At 41.4% G+C, this 6065-nt stretch overlaps 1 long non-coding RNA gene across 1 annotated transcript; it reads right to left on the bottom strand.

Annotated features, from left to right (window-relative positions):
- Positions 1-1105: 1105 nt before the first annotated feature.
- On the bottom strand, positions 1106-4732 carry LOC142602820 (uncharacterized). Its single transcript, XR_012836655.1, has 3 exons — positions 4681-4732; positions 2635-2788; positions 1106-1194 (listed from the first exon to the last, which is right to left on the bottom strand). It is a non-coding gene; the product is annotated as an uncharacterized LOC142602820 (long non-coding RNA).
- Between the last annotated feature and the right edge of the window lie 1333 nt (positions 4733-6065).

Here is a 6065-nt window from a genome sequence, read left to right as displayed (position 1 = left end):
ACAAGGCTCTTGGCTAGAGCATAGTAAAAAAAATTTAAACCAGAACTAACCTAGAATGCCACCTTGATGATCAGCTATTTCTTTGTCAGCTCTTTGGATTTCTTTCCTTCCTTGTGCAGACATATCAAGGTTCTCCTAAAGAAAAGAAACAAGAAGGATCAGTCACAAACATGCAGAAAACCTGACATGGGCATATTTAGTGCCTATACAGTAACATTATCAAAGCACTCCATGTACACAAAAGATTAAATTAAGGTACAGGAGAACAGGAACATCCTTCTGGCACCCAGGATTAATAACAAGAATTTCTGCTCTAAAACAGGGGTTTGTACATGTGATAGTTAAATACTTAAATACAAACCCAAGTGTATCAATTAATCACAGGTTAATAATCCAAGAACCCAGGAAAAAGCCATTTCTAGCAGATAAAAAAACCAAAACCCACATATGGGCATTTGAGACATGATGTACAAAGTACTATGGACAATTCTGGTTTCATTACAAAAAACAAAAGTAATTTAGATCTAAGCAAAAACCTATGAAAGCAGGCTATGACGATGTTTAAAAAATGAAGTGCCTGTCATTCAAAAGGACAGTAGAACTTAATTTATTGAGCAAAACTAAGAGGAAATATGATTGCTGTATAGAATTTTAACTTGAGTTCATCTAGGGACAGAGGACTCCTTAAGCTCACAGGCAAGGCTGGCACAAAACCAAACATAGATACATCAGACGCCAACGAATTCCATTTTTAGTAAGATTTGAAGTGAAAACCCAAGCCCTGAAACAGCTGTTTGTAAACAGCCTCCATTCAAAAATCATAAGGCCATTCAGAAAGTGTAGTATAAGACATGTATTTCAGCATATTACTGCTTTGTCATGTCTTCTGAAGATTTTTCCTCCACCCACCCTTAGAGTGTATCTGTAGCGTGACCATCACAGTAAGATGTTAAATTATAATCAGAGAGCAAAACCAAATGTTATTTGAGACTACACTATTCTTTGGAATAAGTTATTTCAGGTAAATTAAAATCACAACTAAATCATTTCCCTATGTGGAATACACTACTTATACAGAAAGGGTAAAATAGATTAGTATCTCCTACATCGTGGAACACCCCGAGGTCTTCCATCATTCGCCGTCTACGCATCTTCTCCATGTCATCCATTTTTTGCCAGACTGCTTCTGCAGTACTACGACAAAAAGTTGACATGTAAGAACAAAGATAGGCAAGTACAAACAAAAATGTTTAAAACAGTACACATAATCAGCATGACATTTTAATATAGTATGCACAAAGTAAGAGGCATTGACACTTAACCAAGTTTTTTAACACTACTTAAAAATCAGGTCAAATGTTTACTTTTTTATAGAGAGAGTTAAGAACAAGCGATTGAGGAGTTGCAGGCACTGTTTTCAGGTTTACTTTCCCCTCTCACTGAACACGGTCAAAAAAAAAAAAAAAAGAATCTAATTTAGTAGGAAAAAAGAATTCTGAAGATCATAGCAAAATAACAGAAAGAAATTATAGCAGTTTTTAATAGCGCTTAAGTTGCTCTGCATGATAGCATTAAGTCATGTTTAGTTCACAGCCTTCCTCAGACAACAGGTTGCTGCTGCTTCTCTTAACTGTAAGTTAAGTTTCGTGTTGATTTCCCATGACTATATATGCTGGAAAAAACCCCGTCCCACTCCTGTTACAGTTCACCAACTTTTCAGAAAACAATGTCAATTTGGGCTTCACAAAGGTCATTAAGCCATGGACAGACAGGCAGAAACACTAGGACGACTTCACTTTGGCCGTATCCAACTTTCCTCAGGTATCTCAACTCAACCGAGCATTACACAAATATTCCTAAGCATGGAAGAAAAGTTAATTAAAAATGAAGGCGCTTCCGATGCTAAGAAAATTGATTTAGAGGGCAAGTTAAATCTACTGAAAGTCACACCGTAAAGTGATTGTTTTGGTTCACAAGACAACACATAAACCCACCCAGCCCGTACAGAGAAGATGCTCTAGGACAAAGATCTCTCTGCAACTGGCAATCACAAAATGAAGACACCAGGGGCCATTTTAAACATTGGCTGTGCCCAAACTCTTTACACGTGAAGCACTTTCCAAACACATCCTCATACACACACACGCTCTCCAGCCTGGAGTTCTTAAACAGCCACAAGCATCGCTTTCCAAAAGACTCAGGTTAAACAGCTTGGCTGCGAAGGACAAAGGCCCCACACGTTACCTAAATCAGTGTATTAACAATAATTACAGGACATACGGGCAGGGGCAGAGGCAGAGGCAGAGGAAGAGGCAGAGGAGGACACCCTACCTGACCAACGGAAATGGAATGTTAGCAGCAGTTGCTAACAGCATCCTGCAAGTTCCGAGCCGTGCGACCCTGGTGGGACTCTACGGTGGAGGGCACCTGAGCCCAGCAGTTATCACAAGGCCACAGCCTATATGTAGTCTCAGCCTAACCACTGAATACATTTAGCTCTCGCTACCAGGAACAGTAATGCCTTTTTCTGTTGTCCAAAGGAGGAGAAAGTTGCTAGCTGATATTATGCACAAAGGCTTGCTAGTAAGGCTCATTTTAGTAGCTTTGCAAGCTGATGACAAAAATCTCACTCACTTTGTTGTAAGTTTGTCAAATCAAACAGATTGATTTGTAGTGGTGTAATGGCTTTGTCAAAGCCTGCAGCTTCGGCGGACCTCCAAATCCCCATTTTCTTCATGGACTTGTTCTGCAGCTTTTGCATCAGCTCTAGTCTTCAGTGTTCTGTTGACTAAACTACGTTCATATATGAGATATTTTGAGACAGAAGATATGTTACTCCCTTTATTTCACCGTTATTCTGGTAAAATGTAAAAAAAAAATCTGCCGTGGATTTTTTCTTTAAATACTGAATTAGAAGATATTGTCACGACCAGAGCATTCAACTTAAATGACTTCTGTTAAAAGCATGACTTGTAGAGCAACTTTTTATTAGTCTAGAAAGCCAATCTGATGAAAACAAACACGCAGTTTTTGTTTCATGCAGGAGGCAAGTTTATTCCAGTTACTTCTTCCTGGAAAAGTGAAAACAACAAATACGTCTCTCTAAGGGGTTTTCACTCCATTCATGTAAAATTGTATCTGATAGTTTGGTTTTTTAAAAAATGTTTATGTGGGAAGTCTCTTCTTAAGATGTCTAGTTTTAGGACACTGTTTAAGCATACGTCGCTTTCATTTTCTGCATCATGACACAAAAGCTCTAGAAGATAAGAAATGTCTCCAGCTAAACTCCCAAATATCAAAGAGCTCAAACCCTTGCTGCTTTAGAAAAAGATCTGCCCAGTATTTGCCATGCAGCATCCTTTGCCACAGGTTCGTTACTTGCACTATGTCCTGGGTTTGCATGGCAAAGTTTGGGTAGCGGGGCAGGGCTGCAGGGGGACCCACGCTGGAGCTGTCTGTTCCTGAAGGACTGCACCCCGGGGAAGGGACCCGCGCTGGAGCAGTTCGTGAAGGACTGTGTCCCGTGGGAAGGCCTCGCGTTGGAGACGTTGGTGGAGGGACTGTCTCCCATGGGAGGGCCCCCACGCTGGATCAGGGGAAGAGTGTGAGGAGTACTCCCTCTAAGGAGGAAGGAGTGGCAGAGACATGTGAGGAACTGATCACACCCCCCGTTCCCTGTCCCCCTGTGCCGCTGGTGGGGGGAAAGGAGGGAGAGAAATCAGGAGTGAAATTGAGCCTGGGAAGAAGGCGGGGGGTGGGGGGTGGGGGGGAAGGTGTTTTAAGATTTGGGTTTATTTCTCCTTACTCAACACTGATTTGATTGGTAATAAATTAATTTTCCCGAGTTGAGTCTGTTTTGCCCATGAGGGTAATTGGTGAGTGATCTCTCCCTGTCCTCATCTCAACCCACAAGCCTTTCATTATATTCATCCAGCTGAGGATGGACAACGATAGAGCGGCTTTGGTGGGCACCTGCCCTCCAGCCAGGGTCAAGCCACCACACACTGTCATTAAAATAATTAAGAGAGGTCAATGAGCAAGTAGTGCACAATTAGAACCTGAATTACTACAGACAAAGTGCATTTCAGGCCCCTTCCTGTGTTCAGCCTGCGGCTGGCAGGACGCTGCCTGCAAATAACAGATTTTCCCAGCTGCCAGCAAGCAGCTTCACGGCACCGAGCCTGTTTGTGTACTCCGCACCGCAATTCGGTTCCAAGGTAAATCGCTGAACTTCAGTCACACCTTCCTCATGTCTGTGGGTCTGTGCTTCTCATGGCTGAATTACTTTTTAACTCACATATAACACTGCAATATTCCCTCCTATTTGCAAGAACGATTGATTTTCAATCAATTTGTGTCCTGCAGGCTCCAGAAAATCCATGTCATGAAGAAACCCAAGCTAAGGAACAGATTCTCTAGTGCCTAAGAGCAGGCTGGGATTCACACTGCGTTCTCCCCAAGCCTGCAAGAAATTAATAGCATATCCTCCTATTTGCACCTACCTCTCTTCATACAACTCATAGGAAATACACTGCCTTTGAGGTACCTGTTCTCACAACTTCAGCTGATTGTGGCTGATGAGTTCAGAAGTTTTTGGAGCCAAGTTCAATAGAGTGACCAAAGACAAGCCTTCTCAGAAACCAGGCTAAAAAGGAATCCTAAGGAATTATCACTGCTCACCTTCTTTATATTCTTCTTTTTGGGGGTCTGATTTCGGCTTTGCCAACTGCCTACGTTAAGAAAGACGACAGAGAAAAGGAGAAAAGAATTGTTGTATTTGAATTTTTGTATTATAGCATATCATATCGTATTGCATTGTATAGTTCCCCCTCAAGACTGGGGAACTTCACCAAATTTACAATCCGGTGCTCCACATCATGCAAAAAAAAGCCTGTGGACCACAAGGATTCAGATGTCTGCTGCATAGCATATGCACAATTCTATAAGGACAGACATTTCCTAACCTGCTAACCTTGAAGTCTCAACAGCACAAATAACATCTCAGTAATCAAAGCGGAGGAGAGATCTCAAAGGAGTTGGGAACAGATACATGCTTTTTATACAAGCAGAAGACTTGTACTAAGAAGAGGGATTCTAGTTCTAAGATACTGGCACTGATATTAACATAATCCTATCCCTCTGCAGATTTTTAGCTGTAGGTGTATCGTGATGTGACTCGTGCATGCTTTCACTTTTCTTTCTCTAACTTGAACGGAGATTGAACACCTAGAAATACAATACCTTGTCAAGTGTCTTCGATCGACATTGTCACTTAATATTTCCATGCTTTTGTCAAAGCTAGGGCTCTGAACAGGGCGGCATGTTTTTTCTCATTGATCTTAGAGAGTGTCCATTGAAACATTCCATTTTGCCAGAGGAAAATTCCTAGGGAAAAAAAAAAGGAAATAAGAATGTATTTATCTGAACCACATATATTGAGTTAAGAAGGAACTTCTGCCTCCTTTAGGCAAGTTTATTCTGTAACACTCCTGATTCAACAGGGGTGCAACTAACAGCAGGTAACTCGCACACCAAGAAGGAGCTCTCAGAAAAAAACCCCAACTTTCAAAGCTAAAGCTCCCCTCTGCCACACTCTTCTTGTGGACAACTTGAGCTTAATATCCTTTCAAAACGTTATTGCGGCAAAGCCTTTCATATAAACTTAGTGTTTCATTCAAAAAAACCCAAATCTTTTATTTCAAAAGTTGGTTCAGAGGAGCAGTCAAGCTTGACTTTGCATGTTCTGGGATTAAAATCTAGTGAGGAGAGCTTCTCTTCCTCTCTCTGTCCCATTTATAACTGCATTCAGAGGCACATGAAAAGATTTCCTTCAAGAGGATGGTATTTATCCCTGGGAAACCAAAGGGAACTCAAGATACACTTTTTTATGGCTGTTGATCTTGTTCACATTGGCATTTCTGCAAAGAGGATGAGTACTATCACCTTTCCTATGTGAGGGGGAAAGCTATACCCGTGAGAGGGGGCTTGTTCAGTTTGTTCAGCCAACCCAAAGTTTCATTAGGAGTACGCCAAACTAAGTCTCACACCGAAAAGGGCAGAAAACA

Source organism: Balearica regulorum, chromosome 8 (assembly GCF_011004875.1).
Source record: "Balearica regulorum gibbericeps isolate bBalReg1 chromosome 8, bBalReg1.pri, whole genome shotgun sequence".
NCBI classification, from domain to species: domain Eukaryota; kingdom Metazoa; phylum Chordata; class Aves; order Gruiformes; family Gruidae; genus Balearica; species Balearica regulorum.
This window is presented reverse-complemented; position numbering and strand designations above follow the sequence as displayed.